This window comes from Trachypithecus francoisi, unplaced genomic scaffold, assembly GCF_009764315.1.
Source record: "Trachypithecus francoisi isolate TF-2019V2 unplaced genomic scaffold, Tfra_2.0 Contig00817, whole genome shotgun sequence".
NCBI classification, from domain to species: domain Eukaryota; kingdom Metazoa; phylum Chordata; class Mammalia; order Primates; family Cercopithecidae; genus Trachypithecus; species Trachypithecus francoisi.
The window spans coordinates 7,100-30,217 of NW_022680920.1; the positions used below are offsets into that span (position 1 = coordinate 7,100).

General features: G+C 45.3%; 1 long non-coding RNA gene across 1 annotated transcript; it reads left to right on the forward strand.

Moving 5' to 3' along the window:
* Positions 1 to 6,581: 6,581 nt before the first annotated feature.
* Positions 6,582 to 20,578, forward strand: LOC117089261. Its single transcript, XR_004439531.1, has 7 exons — positions 6,582 to 6,689; positions 6,778 to 6,874; positions 8,291 to 8,914; positions 11,934 to 12,088; positions 13,239 to 13,367; positions 14,130 to 14,200; positions 20,487 to 20,578. It is a non-coding gene; the product is annotated as an uncharacterized LOC117089261 (long non-coding RNA).
* Positions 20,579 to 23,118: the final 2,540 nt, after the last annotated feature.

The following is a 23,118-nucleotide window of genomic DNA, read 5'->3' on the forward strand; positions in this document are numbered from 1 at the left end:
TGGGAGGTGTGGAGGAGAGAGTCTGTGGGAGGCGATTGTGTCTTTGGGAGTTTTTGTGCATGATCAAAGCAGAACAGAAGGATTAATTTTTTTCTAATTTATTTTTTTTAAAACTATTCCATCACCCTGCACGCTTTACATAAATCAACCCATTCATTCTCCACCACAGTTGTCTGAAGTTAAGTTTAATATCCCCAGTCATCAGATACTGGTTGGGTAGGGATGAATTTCTCAACGTCTGGCTTTCTCAGTAGAGGAGGGAAATGGGAAATCAGAAGTGGATGGAAGGTTGATTGTATGGGCTACTGTCCTGTATTGATCTCACAGCCCTGGTATAACTCATCAGTCTGGCAGACTTTGAGCACCTAGGTGTGCATGTTGAAGTTGGATGGCGCATAGACATTCTAAGCACTGTCTGTCATCATAGGATGGTCTTAATGGTTGCATAACCCAGAATTAGAGTTGGGATGTTTTACAGTGGAGTTTGGTGTGGTCAGAAATGTGAAACACACATGGCGAGGTCACAGGCTTTTGGTTCAGTGGTCGTGTTATTCCTGAGATCCTGTTTAAAAGCAGAGAACAGGCTGGGTGTGGTGGCTCACGCCTGTAATCCCAGCACTTTGGGAGGCCGAGGCGGGTGAATCACTTGCGGTCAGGAGTTACAGAGCAGCCTGGCTAACAATGTCCCTACTAAAAACAGAAAAATTAACTGAGTGTGGTGGCAGGTGCCCGTAATCCCAGCTGCCCAGGAGGCTGAGGCAGGAGAATCACTTGAACCTGGGAGACGGAGGTTGCAGTGAGCCCTGATCATGCCACTGCACTCTACCCTGGGTAATAGAGTGAGATTTTATCTCAAAAAAAAAAAAAAAGAAAAGAAAACAAAACCGGAGGACAATCATGGGCATATTGTATTGTTGAATAACACGATTGCCACAAGTGTCACATATGCCCTAATTCCACCCACACAAGCAAGAGTCAGTGCAGAATAGGAACTCAAGGAAGAACTAGGGTGTTATTCTGACGTCCATCTCCCCGGTGGAATTCCCTGCGTAGCTAGTTTGGAGAGAGTTAGCGTCCCCACCTCCTGCCCCCCATGATGGGCTGTCCCGGTGTTGGAGCCAGTGTGAGCATGAGCAGCAACTGATTCCACAGACACATACATTGTGTTGAAAAGGAAGAGTCGAAGGCCAAATCTGCTAAGTGCGTGTCATCTTTCAATAATAGGATAGTTGAGCATTTTAAAATACTGGTTTAATTCTCTTTGAATCAAAGGTTCAGAGAAGTCATAACTCTTTTGACTAGAATTAAATTTTTTTGGAAGAAAGGTGGCTTTTTATGCAGCACAAAATGTTTTGGGGTGGGGGATGATGAACAGCAGCACCTGTGGATCCTGGGGGGAAATGACCTCAGAAGGGATCACGAAGGGAGGGCAAGTTAGCCCGGGTCAGATGAGGAAGGAGGAACCTGATACGCTGTAGGGAGGGTCGCCTGCCCCATGTCCTGTGCCCTCTTTGAGATCAGCTGTGTCTCATTGCTGAACTTGCCTTAGCTAGAGGACCAAGGCTGTTTCCCATGGCTTTCCTCACGGTCTGATTTGCCTGCCTTCACCACCAAGGAGGGTAGGCCTACAGCTCCGTCTGTGGTAACCCACCTTCTTCACACATGCCAGCCTCAGGTCCACACCACCCAGTACAACCCGAGGGATTTTCTCAGCAGAATCCGTGTGGTGACACTTACCCTATGTCTCCTAGATGTTGAAGAGGACCTTGCAGTGGAATATCCACGTGAGACACCCGTTGAGAGGATCCTCCCTGTTATCAACGTGAGTTGATATGAGAATGTGACAATATATATGTTAGATTAGTTACACAATGTCCTTGGGAGGAGCTTTAAGTAAGAGTCTGTTCCCCACTGAGAGTTGACTTAATACAGAGGGAGAAAGTGACAGCATCCAGCACACATTGTGGGGCAGTGGGCTTGTGCCTTTACCGACTTTGTTCTGTTTCGAACAAAATCACTTACTGGCCAACCAACATGGACTTGAGAGGAAACATCCTCTGAGAAAAATGTGTCTTTAGCGTGAGTCGATTTTCTCCGTTCTTCTTTTGAGTCCTTTGAACACTGGTTTCCATCTTGTTTTCTAATGTCACTGAGTGAAGAAAAGTCCTGTGCACACAGGACGCAGCAGGGTCTGATGCTCATAGCAATTTATTTTCTGTCATTACAGAAATCCTCAGGAGTTCCACAAAAGGGTACGTGTTGCGGAAGCCCTCCCATACTGATGAGTCACCCAGATGAGGAGGAATGTGCCACGGTCTCACTGGCCTGCCTGTGGACGGCAGCCTGAGTGGAGCTTCCTCTCATGGATGAGGACCTAGGCTGTGATGGGAGGGATGGTTGTTGCAGATAGAGTGTGCTGGTCACATTCCGCAGTCCCTGGGAGCAACTGCATTCTCTGAGGATGGGGTGAGGTTGTGCCCATTGATTTTGCTGCGTGTCTTTTTGAATTCACGTGGTGAGTGTCCAAAATACGTAATGTCAAGGTCATGTAGAGGCTCAGCCTCTATCATGGAGCCTCCTCCTACTCCTGGTTTCCGTGTTCTGTCCTCAGGAAACACAGCAATATGGAAGGTAACCAAAGGGTTTGCCCTAGGGTGTGAGCAGCAGGGCGAGCACTTGCCTTCCTAGGAGGATGGAGGGTGACTCATGCATTACGAGGTGGGGAAAGACAAATGTGGCTGTGGTACAGCAGAGGCTCCAGGGTGTCCCCATTGGACCCACTGTGGACAAAGGTTTTTGTTTGCTTCTGAAGGCCTTTGCAGAAAACAAGTCAAGGTGGTTGGCCTAAGGTCATATGAAGATAAAATTAGCCCGGTCTGGACTGAGTTTCTTATGGGAGCGTGCGTCTGGTGGAAATATGTTGTATGTGAGGCGAATTATATTGCTCTGTAGGTGTCCATACCTAACCCACATTTTAAAACAATGAGGCTGCTGTGATTTTAAAATGTCCCTCACTAACCTCAGAAATTATCTCCTTATAACCCAATTCCCCTGGTCATCTCTAATGTTTAGAATACAATTTTTTTGTGTGTGGTGTTCAGGGCCTTCTGTTGTGTGTGATCAAAGGCACAAATCAACGTTACCAACACTGAGACTGTAAGAATTCCCAGACAGCTGCCCACTGGGCTCTGTGAGAGAGAGAGCAGGTACAGCCTTGGCCTGGGCCTGAAAAGAAACATGATTTTGAGGAGCAGAAGGAAGGCATGAGGGCAGCAGAGCTACGGGGGCAGCCGAGGTGCAACATCAGGAAGTCAGTTCTTCATCATCACCTGGGCGTGGCCAGGATGTTCATATTCCAGCTGAGGGAGAACGGGTCGAGCTCCGACTTCATAGCTGGCGTTAGCACTGTCTGCGCGTCTTCCTGAGAGTCTGAAGAGAGAAGCTACTTTGTTGTTTCTTGTCTTCTCTATTTGCTGTATGTGGATGGCAGTGGCACCACCAGAAATTAATGAGAGGCAGAGAACAGGACTGAGTTCCCGAAATAGCCACTGTGGCCCAGAGAGGACATGATCGGCAGGGATGGACGTCAGGGTCAGGCCAGATACACAGTAGTTCCCAGGCCTGGTCTCTCTGGCTGCGACAGAGATCAGTCTCTTACTTTTCACCTGCTTCTGGGCGTGGCCTGACAGCTGGTCCTCGTGTCGTTGCTGTTAGCCAAGTGTGATTTGGCCGGAATCCTGTGTGACTGAAGGGAGTGTCAGCTTTCAGGCAGGGTGGCTGCTCCACACTAGTTGCAGGGAAGGTGAGAAGCGACCCTGCTTCAGTGCAAGGTGAGCTCAGCAAAGGGAGCGGAGTCCAGGTGGTCCTTGCAGCTTTCCCGTGTGACCCTTGAGACATCACTTCGCCTGTTTCTCTGAGATAGTCTTGAAATTATTAGTCTCAAACTCTGTTTTGTTTTACTTATGTGTGGAGGAATCCTGGCCGTGGCTGGTCACTGGGAGGGCAAGGACTATGTCCTCCTCGTTCCTTCTCATCCCAGAGCGCAGCCCTGGCCAGCCCATCTTGGGCCCCAGTAATGTTCCAGTGCTTCCAACCCCTTTGCTGAGATCCAGCGCCAGTGTGAAAAGGCTTCCTGCTCATCTTCTTCAATCTATTGTTTCTCACGGTAATCTAGAAACCTGAGTGGGTTCTGATCCAAGGTCACAGGAGAACAGGGGGGGCTCCTGAAGTCACCGAAGTTTCCTCTCATCTCTACTCTGGCTGCTTTGGTTCAGCTTTTCTGCTGCAGAAGATGCTCTCTTTCTGTTTACAAGTCCTCCTTTGCTGGACCAGGCGTTTTTATTCTTGTTGTGGCATCCCTGCACATCACAGGGGACCTGGAGCTTGTTCCTGTGCCCCTGAAGTACCCATCCATGAATGATCAGATCGGAGCAAACCACTCTGCCAGGAATCAGCAGGGGGGAGAGTGACATCTCCCTCATCTTTGGGTTTAGACCTGTGCATTCCAGTGTGGTCCTCCGTGGCATATGTGCCCATTCATGTTTAAATAAATGAAAAATTCATAACCTCCTCACAAGAGCCATACTGTAAGTTCCCAGTTGCCACATGTCTGCTCTTAAGAGAGCATCTCCATTCTCCCTGAATCACCTTGGAAGGAGCTTCTGTGAGTCTGGCCCAGATTCTGTTCACTGCGCTCACCTGCCTCAGTGCATGTGCATCAAGGCTGGAATCTCGGGTTCTCAGATTGGAGGTAAGAGATGCTCTGAGCCAGTGTCGGTGAACAGTTGAAAGGGATTGTTCGGGTTCTCTCTCTCTCACCTGAAGGCTCACAACTGTGACCAGGGCCTTCCTAACAGCCCCTGAGTTCACAGAGCCCAGGGAGGTCACCGTGGATTGAGCGGTAGTGCTGATGTTTGTGTCTCTATGCTTGGGCTCATGGGCACCACCTCTGGATCCATCCAGGAGGAAATAGACTGGTCAGGCAGGGACCAACACTCCAGGGTTGACCAGCGAGGAGGGTTCTTGGGGATTGGGTGACACTTGTTTTGGAGCCTGGGATGGGATCTATGAAGTCACCAAATATAAAAGGAAATAGGTGTAGAAGTGTGATTTGGTTTATGTATCTTAACGAGAAAGTCGTAAAAGTTTTGTCCTCATGCGCTTTGTGCGAGTTGTGTTTGTCACCATCATTTCTTGCTCTGGTGTTTAAAGATTACATTTTGCAGACCAGATCATTCCTGCCTTTGCCGCAGCAAGCACCAGAGCCCTGGGTTTGATGGGGCAGCGTTTTGTTGTGAATAGAGATGACAGGATGAGTATGCAGGTGTAATGTTGAGTGTGGGGTGGGACACAGCCCCTCACAGGTGCTACGTGATCCTGAAGACAAAGTCCTTCATACGTGTGCCAGGAGCTGAAAGGAGCCCACCCTCTTTCTCTACACTCTCAGGACCTGCAACAGCACCTTCCTGTCCTGTCCTCACCTCTGCTCCTGCTCTAAGGGCGCTCCCTGGGTTGGATGACACAGGGAGTCCTTCCTCTGGGATTCCTGCATGTGCCCCGGCGTCCTGGAGTCCTGAGGGTGGAACACATGACTGAGCACATTTTTGGCCTCCACTCCTCACCCAGTCCCACCCAATCCCAAATCCTTGGGCTTTGAATGAAACCTAAATTGGCTTTCATTGGAGAGGCCCGAGTCCAGCTGTGGCTCAAGGCCCTCTGTGGCTGGCAGGAATCCTCGGGGATATGTGTGGAGGGGCTGCTGTGTTGCTGTAGGCAGTGGTTCTCGCCCTCCCTGTAGCCTGGTCCCTGGCATCCACTGGGCCCAGGATGGAGCCTCTTGGTCACTTGTCTTGTGACACCCTCCTCTCTGGCCCAACAGCCTCGTCCTGCTCCCCACACTCCAGTCAGGCCCAGCTTGTTCTGTGTGTCAGGCCTGCCAGGTACCCACCCTCCTAGTCTTCCCACAGCTCAGGCAAACCCCGGGAGGCCCCCTCATTTCTGTGCTGACAACTGCTGGCCTCACCTGCAGATTAAAGCAACTGGGACAAGAGGCTTTATCTTGAATTCTGTTCCATTGTTTCCAAATATTCGGAGGCTGGTGGGATTCTTTTGAGGACTGAATATTTTCCAAGTCTCTAGGGTCATTCCAGGCATAGAACAGTCACTGTATCTGTGATGTCATTCATCATCAGCTCCCACAGCCCCCAACACAACCCAGGCCTGGGCAGATGCTGCTGACCCAGGGTGCGATCCGTGTGTTGATTGGAGGCTGGCAGTGCAGCCTTGGCCTTCTTTCCGATGTTCTTCTATTGGAGAACAGTAGGACTGGTGGAGGTCCACAAGGAGGAAGGAAATGGGATTCATGAGGGAACAGAAGCAGGCCCTACAGGAGGAGGAGGGAGAAATTCCACGTCATGCACAACGTTGTGAAGAGGGCGGCCGCCTCTTGCAGGAACAGAATGACACGGCTTCCCCTCCCTGGGCTCAGTCAGATGAGCTGGACCCTACCATGCCGGAGGGACTCCCAGTGACATCTGGGTCTGCTCTGGGCACATCCTGCCCAGATAGGACTTTTCCTGCACTGGCATCTCTGGACATACACAACTGTTCTCCTTCTCACAGATGTCAGCAAGTCCCTCCTCTGCACCTGCAGAAGAAGCAACAGAAAAGACAAAAGTGGAAGAGGAAGTGTGAGTGTGTGGCGGGCAGAATGATGAGGGAAGCAGACACGTGCCCGTGTTCTTTATGGCTACGCTCACTTTCTTGTTGTCCCATCAGGAAAACCACGAAGAAAACCAGGAAGCCCAGGAAGAATACCTGGTGGAATGTCCTGAACCGTTGGGACATTTTTAATAGATTTTAGAGACCTCTGAAGGTAAGTGAAGGATGCCCTGAGATCATCCTCCAGGAAACAGACACCCACTCCATAGCAGTCCCTGAGCCTGCTGGCCTGAGCCCTCCACAGGCTGCTTAGGGAGGGAGACACTGAGGTGCTGGTCAGGCCATCGTGTGCAGGATTCCATGGCCTGTGAACTGTTACTTGTCTGCAGTGACCCTTCAGCTCACCAGCATCTCATTTGAGGGGACTCAGCGCTGCCCCCCCAGCCCCTTGAGGCCAACTGGGAGCATCACTAGTTCATCCCGAGGAGACACTAGGGTTGACCATGAATTGCCCCCAGTTCAGGCCTCCTGGGAAAGGTGTGAGAAGGATGGAGGTACCCCCCAGGCTCCTTGTCACACGAGCAAGCAGCCCACCCGGCCCAGTATTGCCCAGTATTGAGGCCAGCAGGCACTCAGTAGGTCCTGGCATCAAGCAGGGGACATGGCAGGATCCAAGAAGCACTGAAATGTGCCCAGTCCCAGGGGTTCTTCAGCCTCTGTGGGGGCCTGGGGACCTGGGGTGACCTCATGGCCCCATTTTTCAAGATGAGGTTGGAGGCTTCTGTATGTAGAGAGCACTGGTTTGGGTGTCAGTGGTTCTGTATCTGTGCCAAATGCCAACAAAACAAACCCCTGAAGACATTTCAGGGCCATGCTTACTTGGGAGGGATTGAGGGCATGATTCCGGTAGCCTCTGTTTTTTAAATCTGTTTTCCAATCTTGAAATCAGGTCCACATATAAACGTGTGTTTGTGTGTATCTATACACTCTTTTTCACTCTTTCAAATGTATGTCTTCTGTAACCCTATTATTATAGAATATACTAAAGTGAGAAATTGGTTTTACCAAAGCGTAATTTTAAAAATTACAATACAAAGACAGGTCTGGTGGGGGTGTTAGAAAGACCAGGTCTTACTAGGCAATAACAATGACGTGCTCCAGGCAGCTGTGCATATTCAACGTGCAGCTCTTCTGTCTGGATGGCACAGAGGATCTGGGTGGCAAGGCAGGGTCACCACCCCTACCCAGTGTCATGAGACCTCCTGCTCCCCTTAGGGCCCAGGGCTCTGCCTGTTGATCCTGGAATCCTCAAAATTCCCGTTTCTCTGTGTCTGTTTTACTCTCCGGGGAACCAGCCCCCTGAAGGTGCCTGTGTGAGTGCCCAGGTTCAGTTCTTCCTCCATGACACTTACAGACACTCTCTGTGGACACATAACCCCTCAGCAGAGAGCAGCACACAGGCCTCAGTGCCTTGGCATCTGAGTAGACCTGACTGTGGGGAGCTCAGGGGCCCAAGGTCACCTTCCAGGGCCCGAGGAGCTCTGAGACCTGCACGACCCCAGGGAGCCCCTCCTCCCTCCGCCTCTGTGCCCCCCCCCCAGTGACCCTGGCACCTCTGTCTGTGTTGCAGATTCTGCGAACACCAGGAAGGGCCCTGATGTGGAGATGTCAACCTGGCCCAGACCTGATGTGGATCGTGATTGTTCCGGGAACTGTGCTACTCCAAAAACTTTTATAATCTTTGCTTAATTTGTTTTTAAATATTTTCCTGGCTGGGCATGGTGGCTCATGCCTGTAATCCCAGCACTTGGGAGGCCGAGGCGGGTGGATCACCTGGGGTCAGGAGTTCGAGGCCAGCCTGGCCAAGGTGAAACCCCGTCTCTACTAAAAACACAAAAATTAGCTGGACATGCTGGCGGGCGCGTGTAATATCAACTACTCGAGAGGCTGAGGCAGGAGAATCGCTTGAACCTGGGAGGCGGAGGTTGCAGTGAGCCGAGATCATGCCACTGCACTCCAGGCTGGAGAGAAAAAAAAAAAAATTCTGACTTTAACCTCTATTTTTTAGAGGGCACAAATTGTTCTTTTGTTGTTTCTATTTTACATTTTTTCCTGAAGTTATATTCCAATTGCTTTCATTCATTCTGAAGTTTTGTTCACTCAGTTTTGAGTTTTTATAATTTTGATAGACTTCTTTTGTGATTTCATTTTCTTAATGACTTTTAACTCATTTTTAAAACAAATCCATAGTACGGTAAGTTACATCAAGATGGAGTATTTTTGTTTTGTAGTGGTTTATATTCTGGATGTATTTTACATATGTAAGTGTCAATGGCCTGATGCAGTGGCTACCGCCTGCAATCTCAGCAGTTTGGAAGACCAAGGCAGGAGGATTGCTTGATCCCAGGAGTTTAAGACCAGCCTGGGCAACATAGTGAGACCTCATCCCTACAAAAAAACTTTTTTAATTAGCTGGGCATGGTGATATCTGTCTGTAGTTCCAGCTACTTGGGAGGCTGAGGCAAGAGGATTGCTCGAGCCCGGGAGGTTGGGGCTGCAGCAAGCCATGACTGCACTCCAACCTGGTGACAGAGCGAGACCCTGTATTTAAAAAAAAAAAAAAGTTTTTTAATATCAGTTAGAAATCTAGTTGTTCATTGCAGAACTAAACTAGTTTATAGCAGACATGAGCACTGGGAGGGAAATGTAACATTTTCACTCCAGGCCTTGAATCCTTGGCCAGCAGCTGTGTGTCCCTCAGGGTTCTGTGGTTCCTGGTCCCAGAGAAATCACAGCTCCAGTGTAACGAGCGAAGAGTTCTTCAGGTGATGGCCGCTGGGCCCAGCTTTGTTGTTGTCTTTGCTGTCTCGTAAGCCTCGTGTTGCTCACATTCAGTTGTGTGTGAGTGCACTGACTGTACCGTGAGCTTCTCCAAGCATGTGCAAGCAATTTGAGAGGAGTCTTTTAAGGATGTTCTATCGGGTGGGTCAGGTGAGGGAGATAACGGGGGCAAGAAGGAAAGTTATTAATTCGTGTGAAACTACCAGCCCTTCGTCGCCTAACTTGTGATTTACAGACACTGAGCACATTGCAGGTTGAGAAGGTGCTTGGTCCTTTTTGTAGTCTTACCCTGTGTTCTTTAGAGCTGTGAGTGTGCTGCTTTTTCTCACCATTTTGTTTCTTGTAGATTGTTGTCCTTGATACTGGAAAACATTTTGAAGACAAGACTCTAGACTCTGAACAGTGGCCTATGCCACACTAGTTTATTGGAAAATGAGGAACTTACATTACTGACAAGCTTGGAAGATTTTTCTGTCCTGCAGTGGCCAGTGTTTCCCTGGTCTTTACCTTGCCACTCTGCTTTATTCTCTTTTTCTGTGGCAGTAGTTATGATGCCAACTTTTGGGGTTTCTTTGTCCTCTTCTTTTCTTCCTACCTGCCAGCATTCAAATGGCCACTTCTATTAAGTGATGGGATTCAGGAATGTATTTCTGTATATTAATCCTGATACGGTTTCACTCATCCCTCCGTTTAACATTTAGGGTACAAAGTAGTCACCGGGAGGTGCCACTCAGTATACAGCACTGTTTAGAAATTGAGGGAGCCATGAAATGTTTAGCCACCGCTCTCTGAGCCCTCAGCCAGGTGCAAAGAAGAGATGCAGAACCGCATTTCAGGTTGTGTTGTGTACATCCAGCAGCACCAAAATGTGCCTGGGAATTGTGGCGGTCAGAAATTTTGAGGCAGGTATGGCTGAGGCTTTATGAAAAAAGATGGGGTCTGTGCCAGGCCTTAGATGTGGGAGGAGGAGGATGTGTCAGGAAGCAGAAAGAGTATCACCAAAGTGCTGCTGTGGGGCATGTGGGCCGTGTTTTGGGAACAACCAGGGGCTTTGTGTGTCAGGTTTGCAGCACCTGTGGGAGGCTGCATTGGTAAATAAGCCCCAAGAAGTAGACTGGGGTCACTTAAATTAAAATTAAAAGTATGTATGGCTTTGAAGGCCAGCTGAGTGGTATAAATAGAAACTATAAACAGTATCACATTTTTGAAGACAGCTTTTGCTGCCAAAGGAGTTTTGGGACGTTTTTGGATTGTGTAGTTGGTGGGTAAAGAATTATTGACCTAAATGTATCCGATCTTTGAGTGTTTTAATATGCTAGATTATTGGAGGTGAAATGGCTAAGTCAAAGGCGATGAGTGTTTTTGAGACTCTTAATGTTATTGCAAATGAACCTCTGAAAAGTGCCAGCTTAGACCGTGACTGAGAGCTCTTGTAGTCCTGCTGAGCTGGGTGTACATTGAAACCTTCGTGTGTTCTATCTGTCTCTATCGTTTTATGTTTCTTGATTCTCTTTCTCTTCTCTCTCTCTTCTCTCTCTCTCTCTCTCTCTCTCTCTCTCTCTCTCTCTCTCTCTCTCTCTCTCTCTCTCTCCTCCCTTCCTCCCTTTCTTTCTTTCACTTCTCTTAGGATAGGCTCATCTGTACTTTTTTGATAGAGGTAACCATTTGTCACACCATTTTCCGTAGGGCCTGCTGTCTTCCCATTCATTGGTGACGGCACATTTATCCTACCCTAAGCTTTGATAACGTGTCAGGATCTTTCTGACCTGTCCTCTCAAAGAGGTTAAGTATTTTTTATAATGACTTATAACTGACTGAAGTTACAATAGTTTTCTAATGTCAAATATAAAAATAGGCTGGGTGCGGTGGCTCACGCCTGTAATCCCAGCACTTTGGGAGGCCAAGGCAGGTGGAACGCTTGAGTCCAGGAGTTTTGAGACCAGCCGGACAACATGGGGAAACCCCATCTCTACAAAACAAAAACAAAAGAAAAATTATCCGGTGTGGTGTTGCAGGCATGTAGTCCCAGTTACTCAGGAGGCTGAGGTGGGAGGATGGCTTGAGCCTGGAGGTGAAGATTGCAGTGAGCTGAGATCACACCACTGCACTTCAGTCTAGGCAACAGAATGAGACTCTTGTCTCAAAAAAAAAAAAAAAAGTTACACTTTATTGACTGATCTATGTCTGATCGGTATTTTTGATTACAAATTGTTTAGCCACTACTTTAAAGCTTGCTTTATTTTTTTCTGAATTTTATTGATTCATTTATGTCTTAGTGTTTTTTATTACAAATTATTTATTGTTTAATCACCACCTTCGAGCCTGTTTATTTTTTCTGCATTTTATTGACTCATTTAGGTCTTAGCCCTTTTTATTACAAATTATTTATTGTTTACCCACTACAGCTTTATTTTTTCTGAATTTTATTAAAGGATGATATTGATGATGAAATGTCTTATGATGAACATTTAGAGGTTTATTTTGAACAACTGGCAATTCCAGGAATGATGGAATAAAACATATGAATTAGAAGGACTGGTACCTCCAGAAAAAATACTTTAAGTTACCTACAAGTGATCCTAGTCAGGTATGTTACAGTCTCAATGGCTTTTCAGAAATTTGACAGAAAATTACTATTGATCTCATTGGATGTTTACATGAATTTTAAGCCTTTGATTTTCTTTTAACTCTGTTTTTTACAGGTAAATGATAATAAATACCTGCACCTTCCCTCCTTCCTATCTTTCCCTTGCCTACAGAAAATTAAAAGGTAAAACAGTGGACATCTACATATTCTTCATTCAGATTAACAAGTTGCTAGCATTTGCCACCTTTGCATTTTCTTTCTCTTTCTGTAAGTACTTTCTTCTCTGAATCATTTGAAAGTAAGTTGCAGAGAGCAGGATGTTTTACCCCAATACTTCAGCATTTATCTCTTGCGAATAATGACGTATTTCTACATAATTACAATTCTACCATCTAACTATAATACAGTAATTTAATGTATAACCCGTATTCAGATTTACCTGATTGTCTCCAAAATGTTCTTTATTTTTCGTTTACACCCACGGTTTAATGAAAGATTAACCTTGCCTTTGGTTGTCATGTCCCTCTCTTCTTTTACTTTGGAGTAGTTCTTTCAATACATGAAACATTTTGGAAAATCTAGGCTCTTTGTTTTGTACAGTGACCCATAATCTGATATATCTGATGGTTTTTTTCTTCTCCTGACTAGAATAGGTTGAGCATTTTGGGAAGAATACAGATTAAACAGTGTTCTCATGAGTGGATTCAGATTAAACAGAGAATAATGCCTAATCCAGATGAGGCAGTGTTGGGTACTTATCGCCTCACACCGGGGGATGTTTGAGTCTGTTTGTCCCACGATTGATGAGGCTATGTTTAATAATTTTGGCTGAGGTGGTGTCCACTGGACATCTCCTTGTGAAGGGAGCTTTCCCCTTTGTTCTTAGTCACCTGTGGGACGAGACATCAAAGCACTGTGAACGTTTTATTCCCCAGCAACCTTCATGGGCTGGTTTCAGTGTCATTGCTGAAGCCTCTTGGAAACATCGATTACACCTGTGGTTCCAATGGTGATTTTTTTTCTCATTCCTTTTGCATTGATTACCTGCCTCCTTCAATGAGGTAGATGTTGTCTGCTCCCCATGTTTTCCCCTTCAAAATGTTTAATTTTAATTTAAATGATTAATACAGCTAAGTTATTCTTTCAACAGGCAAATGAAAACAGTAAAGTGTCAGTTTCACCCAGAAAATAACAGCGCTGGTTTCTCATGGCTCACACTCTTCTGAAACGGCTCAGGAAGAGCCTGAGGAAGGCCATGTTGTTTGTCTACCTGGGACTAGTAAGTGTAGAAATAGGATTCCTTTGTTCTTAAATTCTACTTTTGACTTTACTTTTAAAATATAATTTCTTTGGTATGATTAAGCTCATGCCTGTAATCCTAGCATTTTGGGAGGCGAAAGAAGGAGAATTGCTTGAGCCCAGGAGTTTGAGACCAGCCGAGGCATCATAGGGAGACTACACACCCACACACACACACACACACACACACACACACACACACCGGGAGTGGTGGCATGCAGCTATGGTCCCAGCTACATGGGAGGCTGATGTTGGAGGATCATTTGGGCCCAGGAGGTGGAGGCTGCAGTGAACCGTGATTGTGCCACTGCACTCCAGCCTGGGTGACACAGCAAGACCCTGTTTCACAAAAGAAGAAGAAGAGACCATCTGTTAGTCTTCTTGATTTTTGTAAAGTGTGATATGTGATAGTTGATAAGCTTTATGCATATGTCAGTCTGTGGCCATTTAATTTTGAACTAAGGACTTGTTCTATTACAGCACAGTAATCATTTTACTAATTAGTGACTATTTGTCATTGAAAACAATACATTTAGTTTTAATACAGTTGAGTACTCACATATTTCTGGGGAAACTTGGTCAGGACATTTCAACTGAGAATTGTCAGGCACCTTCTCACTGATAAGCGTGCTGCTTGGTGGTGCAGCTCACGTGCAGACGACTCCCTTCATGTAACTTAGTAGGAAAATAACAGAAATACTTGTATATAAAGTAAAGCAAAATTCTGGTTATTGAATCACAGCACCTACTGAAGGAAGTTCTCAAGTTCTGATTGAGTTCTAAAAGTTTTTTGAAGATTGGAATTCTTCATATGTAAGTAAAAACAATTTCTGATGACCCATTTCTAGTCCATCTTCTAAAGAAGTATTTAATTTGGGCCAGGTGCAGTGGCTCACACCTGTAATCCCAACACTTTGGGAGGCTGAGGCAGGTGGATCACGAGGTCAATAGATCAAAACCATCCTGGCCAACATGGTGAAACCCCGTCTCCACTAAAAACACAAAAATTAGCTGGGCATGGTGGCACATGTCTGTAGTCCCAGCTACTTGGGAGGCTGAGGCAGGAGAATCACTTGAACCTGGGAGGTGGAGGTTGCAGTGATCCAAGATTGCACCACGGCACTCCAGCCTGGTGACAGAGCGAGACTCCAACTCAAAACAAAGATAAACAAACAAACAAAGTATTTAATCTGAGCTGAGCATGATGGCTCACTCCTGCAATCTCAGTACTTTTGGAGACCAAGGCATGAGGGTTACTTGAAACCAGGAGTTTGGACACCAGCCTAGGCAACAAAAGCAGGACCCCATCTCCACAGAAAATTTAAAAATTAGCTGTGCAGGAGGCTGAGCTGGGAGGATCACTTGAGCTTAGGAGTTGGAGGTTACAGAATGCTGTGGTCATGCCACTGCACTCCAGGCTGGATGACAAACCAAGCAAAGAAAGTGTTTAATCCATAAGATGACCACATTTATAGGAGCCTCCTGGCAATCTTAGCCTGGAGCCATGAAGGAAGACAGTGTGTGAAGGCAAGTGCAGGCTGGCCTCTGGCCACTGAGGATCAGGACAGGATGTGGAATGAACATCTGCATCAAACTTTATTGCTTGGATTGGAAAAAAAATTCTTATCTGTAGATCAGCCTTAAAATACATCCTTTCATAAAATATTATCTTTCCCATATTTTGAGGCCATGCTATTTGTGCTACCTGAGGAACAGTATTGTGTTCCTTGATTTGATGAGATCAGTAGCTTATCTTGCTGAATGACATCTACAGAACTCAGAAACCCACAGAACTCAGAAACAGAAGCTACATATTAAGTGAACTTGTATCTTACTTGTTATAATATTACTGTGTATAAGAAATAGAGATGGTGGGCCAGTCATGGTTGCTCACACCTGTAATCCCAGCACTTTGGGAGGCTGAGGCAGGTGGATCACGAGGTCAGGAGATGGAGACCATCCTGGATAACATGGTGAAACCCCGTCTCTACTAAAAAAATACAAAAAATTAGCCAGGCCCGGTGGCGGGCACCTGTAGTTCAAGCTACTCAGGAGGCTGAGGCAGGAGAATGGCGTGAACCTGGGAGGAGGAGCTTGCAGTGAGGCGAGATCGTGCCACTGCACTCCAACCTGGGCGACAGAGCGAGACTCCGTCTCAAAAAAAAAAAAAAGATGACCAGGTGCTGTGGCTCATGTCTGTAATCTCAGCACTTTGGAAGGCTGAGGCAGGCAGATCACAAGGTCAGGAGTTCGAGACCAGCCTGACCAACATGGTGAAACCCTGTCTCTACTAAAAAACAAAAATTAGCAGGACCTGATGGCATGCACCTGGAATCGCAGCTACTTGGGAGGCTGAGACAGGAGAATTGCTTGAACCTGGGAGGCAGAGGTTGCAATCAGCCAAGATGCCACCACTGGACTCCAGCCTGGGTGACAGAGCAAGACTCTGTCTCAAAAAAAAAAAAAAAAGAAAGAAAGAGATAGAGGGTTTTCCCCCAACTGACGTCAGCTGGGGGGAGTTTCAGGTGCTTGGTGCTATCATGTGTTGAAAGTGCTCCTTACCTAAAAAAGGAGAAATCTCAAAAATGAAATTATCAAGGGAATTGTAGGTATCAGCTTTATATTTGTGTAAGTTATTATAGAGTTGGATTTTAAGAGTTTTGCCTGCTGCAGAATTCTCCCATTGTGTTTTTTTTTTCTTTTACATATATCTTACTACCTATTATTTCATAAACATTATTCACCTGTTAGAATCTGTCATTGTCCTCTGCTGCATTTCTTCAGTGGTCAGGACCATCGTGGTTTCCCCACCATCCAGCATTTTCTTCTAATACTGTTATAGTTTTACTAACTATGCTGTGAGTTTTGCATGTGGGTTACATTTTTCTCACTCAGACCCACTTTTCCAGTATTTACTAAAAGAATTCTTACTTTTTTGTCTTATTCTGTACATCTCTGTTTTGCACATGTTAAGTTTTTAATTTTAAATTGTAAAGTATATGTAACATAAACTTTACCAGCTAATCATTTTTAAATGTACAGTTCAGTAATGTTAAGTACATTTTTAAGGGTTGTTCTGTTTTGGCTTCTTTGGACCACATTGAAAGAATTGTCCTGGACCACACATAAACTATACTAACACTAATGATAGCTAATGAGCTTCAAAAAGAAAAAAGCTCTATGCATAAATCTCGTATTACGTTTTGATATGAGGTTTGGTGGACACATTTCAACCCTAGCAGTCAGATCTAAGATTCCCAGTTGAAAGGATTTCCCCACTCAGTACTTTGAATTAATCAACCCTACTGCCTTCTGGCCTCCCAGGTTTCTGGTAAGGAATCTACTGATAGCTGGGTGTGGTGTCTCAACGCCTGTAATCCCAGCACTTTGGGAGGCCGAGGCAGGTGGATCATCTGAGGTCAGTAGGTTGAGACCAGCCTGACCAACATGGAGAAACCCCATCTCTACTAAAAATACAAAATTAGCCAGGTGCGGTGGCTCACGCCTGTAATCCCAGCACTTTGGGAGGCTGAGGTGGGCGGATCACCTGAGGTCAGGAGTTCGAGACCAGCTTGACCAACATGGTGAAACCTCATCTCTACTAAAATACAAAAGTTAGTGGGGCGTAGTGGCAGGTGCCTGTAATCTCAGCTACTTGGGAGGCTGAGGCAGGAGAATTGCTTGAAACCAGGAGGCGGAGGTTGCAGTGAGCCAAGATTGGCCATTGAATTTCAGCCTGGCAACAGAGGGAGACTCTGTCTCAGAAAAGAAAAAAAAAAGAAATCTAGTGATAATCTGACTGAGGATCCTTTGCATGTGAGAAGTAGCTTCTCCTTTGTTTCATTCAAGATTCTTTGTCTTTTGATACTTGAATTATAATGTGTCTTGGGTGAGATACTTTGAATTGTCCTATTTTGAGTTTGTTGAGCTTCTTGGTTTTTGTGAAAGTAAGTTTTAATAGAGGCAGGATCTCATGGCTGGGCGCAGGAGCTCACGTTCGTAATCCCAGCACTTTGGGAGGCCGAGGCAGGCGGATCATCTGAGGTCGGGAGGTTGAGACCAGCCTGGCCAACATGGAGAAACCCCATCTCTACTAAAAATACAAAATTAGCCGGGCGTGGTGGCAGGTGCCTGTAATCCCAGCTACTCCGTAGGCTGAGGCGAGAGAATCGCTTGAACCCGGGAGGCGGAGGCTGCAGTGAGCTGTGATTGTGCCCTCGCAGCAAGAGTGAAACTCCATCTCAAAAAAAAAAAAAAGGCCGGGTCTCACTCAGTCACCCAGGCTGAAAGGGCTCAAGCAGTCCTTTGGCGTGAGCCTCCTGTGTAGCTGAGATTGTATGTGCACACCACCCTACCAGCTTTTCATTTTAACTATGATTTTTTCATAGAGACAGGGTCTCACTGTGTTTCCCAGGCTGATCTTGAATTCCTGGCCTGTAACAACCCTTCCACCTTGGCCTCCCAGAGCACTGAGTGTACAGGTGGAGCCCCCATGCCAAGCCTTGGATATTTATAATGTCTTATATTTTAAATCAACCTTGGGAAGTTTCTTAGATTTTCATTATTTCTTCAGATGTTCTTTTCTTCCCTCTGTCTGTTCTGTGCTTCTTACAAACTGATTTGGTCCACTTGATGCTGTCTCACAGGTCCCTTAAGCTCAGTTGATGTTCCTGCAACCATTTTCCTTCTGTTTCTGACACAGGATTATTTCAATTGTTTTGTCTTCAGATTTGCTATTCTTTCTCTGCTTGGTCAAATCAATCCCTTCTAGTAATTTTGTTGTTGTTGTTGTCTGAGATGGAGTCTCACTCTGTAGCCCAGGCTGGAGTGCAGTGGCGCAATCTCTCTGCAACCTCCGCCTCCCAGGTTCAAGCGAATCTTCTGCCTCAGCCTCCCAAGTCACTGGGACTACAGGTGCTGCCACCACAACTGGCTAATTTTCATATTTTTAGTAAGAGACGAGGTTTCACCGTGTTGCCCAGGCTGGTCTTGATCTCCTGACCTCATGATCTGCCTGCCTTGGCTTCCCAAAGTGATGGGATTACCCGGCGTGAGCCACCGTACCTGGCCCCTTCTAGTAATTGTTTTTTTTAAATTTCAGCTATTTTAATTTTTAATTGCAAAATACTTTTTGATTTCTTTTTATAATTATCTCTCTATTGAGGTTCTTATTTTGCTCACAGGTCATTTTCTTTTAGTATCCATGTCTTTCTTTAGCTCTTTGGGCATCTTTAAGAGTTGTGGTTAAGTTTTTGTCTAATAAGTATGTCTAATATCTGAATATCCTCAGGTATATTTTATATTCACTTACTTAGTTCCTTTGAATGGGCCATACTTTCCAGTTTCTTTGTGTGCCTTGTGATTTGTTTTTGTTGTAAACTGGATATTTCAAACTTAATGTGATAACTCAGGAAGTCAGATTCTCCTTTTACTCCAGGTTTTCCTTTTTTTTTTTTGAGACGGAGTCTTGCTGTCTCACCCAAGCTGGAATGCAGTGGTGCGATCTTGGCAAGAATTCAGGATTTATTCTGTGGAGCCAAAAGAATTCTTGATAAATTCTGTGGAGGAAATGAGAGTTATTGGAGGGAGTGTTGATTAAAACTATTTCACTAAGAGTCTGATTTTGACATGCAGATGTAAGAAGTCACAGTTAATTTTCTTTTTTGGACTTGACTTTGGAAGTGAAATGTTATCTTGTTCAGTGTAGTGAATTTTTTAAAAATAAAAATTCTTAGGAGAGATGGATCTTTCTGGATTGTTCAGGACTTTTGAGAGTATGACTGAAGTTGAAGAGTTAACTGACTTATTTATTAAACAGAGGAACAAGACTGAATCATGGAAAAATGATCTATTATTCAGAAGTTTTATTGTGGTATAAGTTATAAAGTTTTATTTGCGTTCACATTACTGGATCTAGGGAAGACTACTAAAAAGCTGAGTGTGTTTCCTGAGTTGAAATTGTAGGTGTGTCTTGTGACAGTTTGTAAGAAAGACAAATGGAAGTCTCTTCTGCTTCAGCAAAGCTGCTTGAACACAAACCTTGTTGAAACTTTCATGCAAGTTGGTGGGAGCTTCCCTAATCTTCATACAAATTTTCAAGGATGTGTTTATTCTGTAAAATAAAGTGCTGTTATGCTGTAAGTTGTAGGAGGCAGGAGTTTTTATCTTTTGCTTATTAATATGTCACTGATGGTTAAACAGTATGTAACACAGAGTAGGTGTTCAGTAATAATGAAAAAATGAAATGTCATTTCTGTGTTGTTTTAATTTGGATTTATTAGTAAGGGCAACGTATTTGACTATTGTGATGATTAAAAGCTAGTGAGCATTAAGGAAAGAAAAGGTTCTGCGTGGACTTTGAAGGTCGTCTATCAATTTGAGGTTGAATGGGAAGAATAGTTTTGTTGACGTCCTTTAGCTGTGTTATGAGTACAATTTTTTTTTTTTTAACTCAGGCCAAAGAAAATGTGTGTGTGTTAAATATAGTCAGCCCTCTTTATCTGTGGGTCCTGCATTCTCACTTTCTGCCCACCTCAGATCAAAAATATTCCAGAAAAAAAAGATGGTTGCATCTGTACTGAACATGTACAAGCTTTTTTTCTTGTCATTATTCTTTATGCAATAAAGTATAACAACCATTTATGTAGCATTTCCATTGTATTAGGTATTGTGAGTAATCTAGAGGTCATTTGAAGGATATTGGAGGGTGTGTCCAGGCTGAAGGCAAGTACTATGGCATTTTATGTCAGGGACACCTACAGATTTTTGTATCCAGCCATGGATCCTGTACAGTTTAACGTTTCCACACGCTGAGGGTGTGATGGGTCTGGGTTGGGTTGGGCCCCCATGTGTGAGGAAGTGTGCCCATCATGATTGTAGGTCCTTGTTGTAAACTTTGGATATGTCTATTTTGATATTTAAAACATTTTCAGATTAAGTCTGAAAATGCCAATATATTAATATTTTAAAATGGAATTGAGAAGTCATTATTATAATAATAGAATTCATTATTAGAACTACTAATAGTAGAAAGGAAGTCTATTTATTTTATAAAATTGTCAGTTCATATTAAGATCTAATAGTCTTTCCCAATTAACAGCAACTTAATTCAGACTACCTCAAAATAAGAATTTAACATTGATTTTTGTAGAAAAAAAGCAATTTTAAAGTAGCGTGGGAAAACTTAGGTAAGTTTTCCTTAGTCCTGACTCTTAATTTGTGGCTAGCAGTGGCAATGATATGAACATAAGTTGTGCTATTTATTAAGTTATTGCTTTTCATAAATCAGCCCCTTTTATGTAATCAGGTAAAAAGAGAAAAAGAAAGACATTCTTGATTTTGGTGACTAGAGTTGTGGACGCCGGAAAGCTCTGCCACTAAGATTGATGAACCAGACGCATGTCACTGGCCAGTCACACTGATTCTTAATGCCGTAAGTATGAACATACAGTTAAAAAAAAAACTGTTGATAGAATACATCCGTCTTATAAAATGAAAAGATTTGGCTAAGGAGTTTTTGAACACATTTCACATGACACTACTGGCTTTACTAAATCTGAGTCTTGTATTTCTGAACAGGGCACCATGGCCTGGCACTGTCACATTTTCCAGGGAACCTGCCCGAGGTCCTGCAGAAGCTGCTCCTCGGGCCGATGGAGTCCCTTAGCTGGTAGGCCCTTCTTTAGTCACCACAGGATGCCTGCTGTTCATGAACAGGAAGGAGAGGATGGGCTTTAAATAAAACACAGGTAAGTTTCCCAACTGCTTTTCTTTCATTAAGATTACCATCTTGGCCGGGCGCGGTGGCTCACGCCTGTAATCTCAGTATTTTGGAAGGCCGAAGTGGGCAGATCACAAGGTCAGGAGATTGAGACCATCCCTGACCAACATGGAGAAACCCTGTCTCTACTGAAAAAATACAAAATTAGCCGGGCTTGGTGGCGCATGTCTGTAACCCAGCTACTCGGGAGGCTGAGGTAGGAGAATCACTGGAACCCAAGAGGTGGAGGTTGCGGTGAGTGGAGATGACGCCCTTGCACTCCAGCCTGAGCAACAAGAGCAAAACTCCTAAAAAAAAAAAAAAAAAAAAAAAAAAAAAAAATTCTCCTCTGAGCTGCACATGGCTTGTCCGCTTGTCCCCTGCTTGGTTACAGACTGTGTGCTCAGTCTGCTCTTAGGACCTTTACACAAGTGTCCGGCCTGCATCAGTGTGAATGCTTGTTCTTGGAATGCTTGCCCACAGCTCCCCTGGGTTAACTTCTTTTGGGAAGCTCTCAAGTAGCTGGGATTACAGGCATGCACCACCATGCCCGGCTAATTTTCTGTATTTTTAGTACAGACAGAGTTTCTCCATGATTTTCATTTTTTAAATGCTTTTTTGAGATTTGTTTTGTGGCCTAAAATGTGGTCTATCCTGGAGAATGTTTTGTGAGCTGATGAGAAGAACACAGGTTCTGAAGTTGGTGGGTGAAATGTTCTGTAATTACCTGTCAGGTCCCTCTGACTTCTATTTTGGCGTGTTAAGTCTGGTCTTCGTTGCTTTCTGCCTAGAGGGTGTGTCTGTTGCTGAAAGTGGGTGTTGGAGTCCCTAGCTATTTTTGCCTGTCTCTGTTTTTCGATAACTCTTACTTTAATAACTGGGGCTCCTGCGTCAGCTGTGTTTACATTGACAACTGTTCCACCCTCTTGCTGAATTGATCCCTTCATCATCACCTGGGCGTGGCCGGGATGTTCATATTCCAGCTGAGGGAGAACAGGTCGAGCTCCGACTTCATAGCTGGCGTTAGCACTGTCTGCGCGTCTTCCTGAGAGCCTGAAGAGAGAAGCTACTTTGTTGTTTCTTGTCTTCTCTATTTGCTGTATGTGGATGGCAGTGGCACCACCAGAAATTAATGAGAGGCAGAGAACAGGACTGAGTTCCCGAAATAGCCACTGTGGCCCAGAGAGGACATGATCGGCAGGGATGGACGTCAGGGTCAGGCCAGATACACAGTAGTTCCCAGGCCTGGTCTCTCTGGCTGTGACAGAGATCAATCTCTTACTTTTCACATGCTTCTGGGCGTGGCCTGACAGCTGGTCCTCGTGTGGTTGCTGTTAGCCAAGTGTGATTTGGCTGGAATCCTGTGTGACTGAAGGGAGTGTCAGCTTTCAGGCAGGGTGGCTGCTCCACACTAGTTGCAGGGAAGGTGAGAAGCGACCCTGCTTCAGTGCAAGGTGAGCTCAGCAAAGGGAGCGGAGTCCAGGTGGTCCTTGCAGCTTTCCCGTGTGACCCTTGAGACATCACTTCGCCTGTTTCTCTGAGATAGTCTTGAAATTATTAGTCTCAAACTCTGTTTTGTTTTACTTAGTGTGGAGGAATCCTGGCCGTGGCTGGTCACTGGGAGGGCAAGGACTATGTCCTCCTCGTTCCTTCTCATCCCAGAGCGCAGCCCTGGCCAGCCCATCTTGGGCCCCAGTAATGTTCCAGTGCTTCCACCCCTTTGCTGAGATCCAGCGCCAGTGTGAAAAGGCTTCCTGCTCATCTTCTTCAATCTATTGTTTCTCACGGTAATCTAGAAACCTGAGTGGGTTCTGATCCAAGGTCACAGGAGAACAGGGGGGCTCCTGAAGTCACCGAAGTTTCCCCTCATCTCTACTCTGGCTGCTTTGGTTCAGCTTTTCTGCTGCAGAAGATGCTCTCTTTCTGTTTACAAGTCCTCCTTTGCTGGACCAGGCGTTTTTATTCTTGTTGT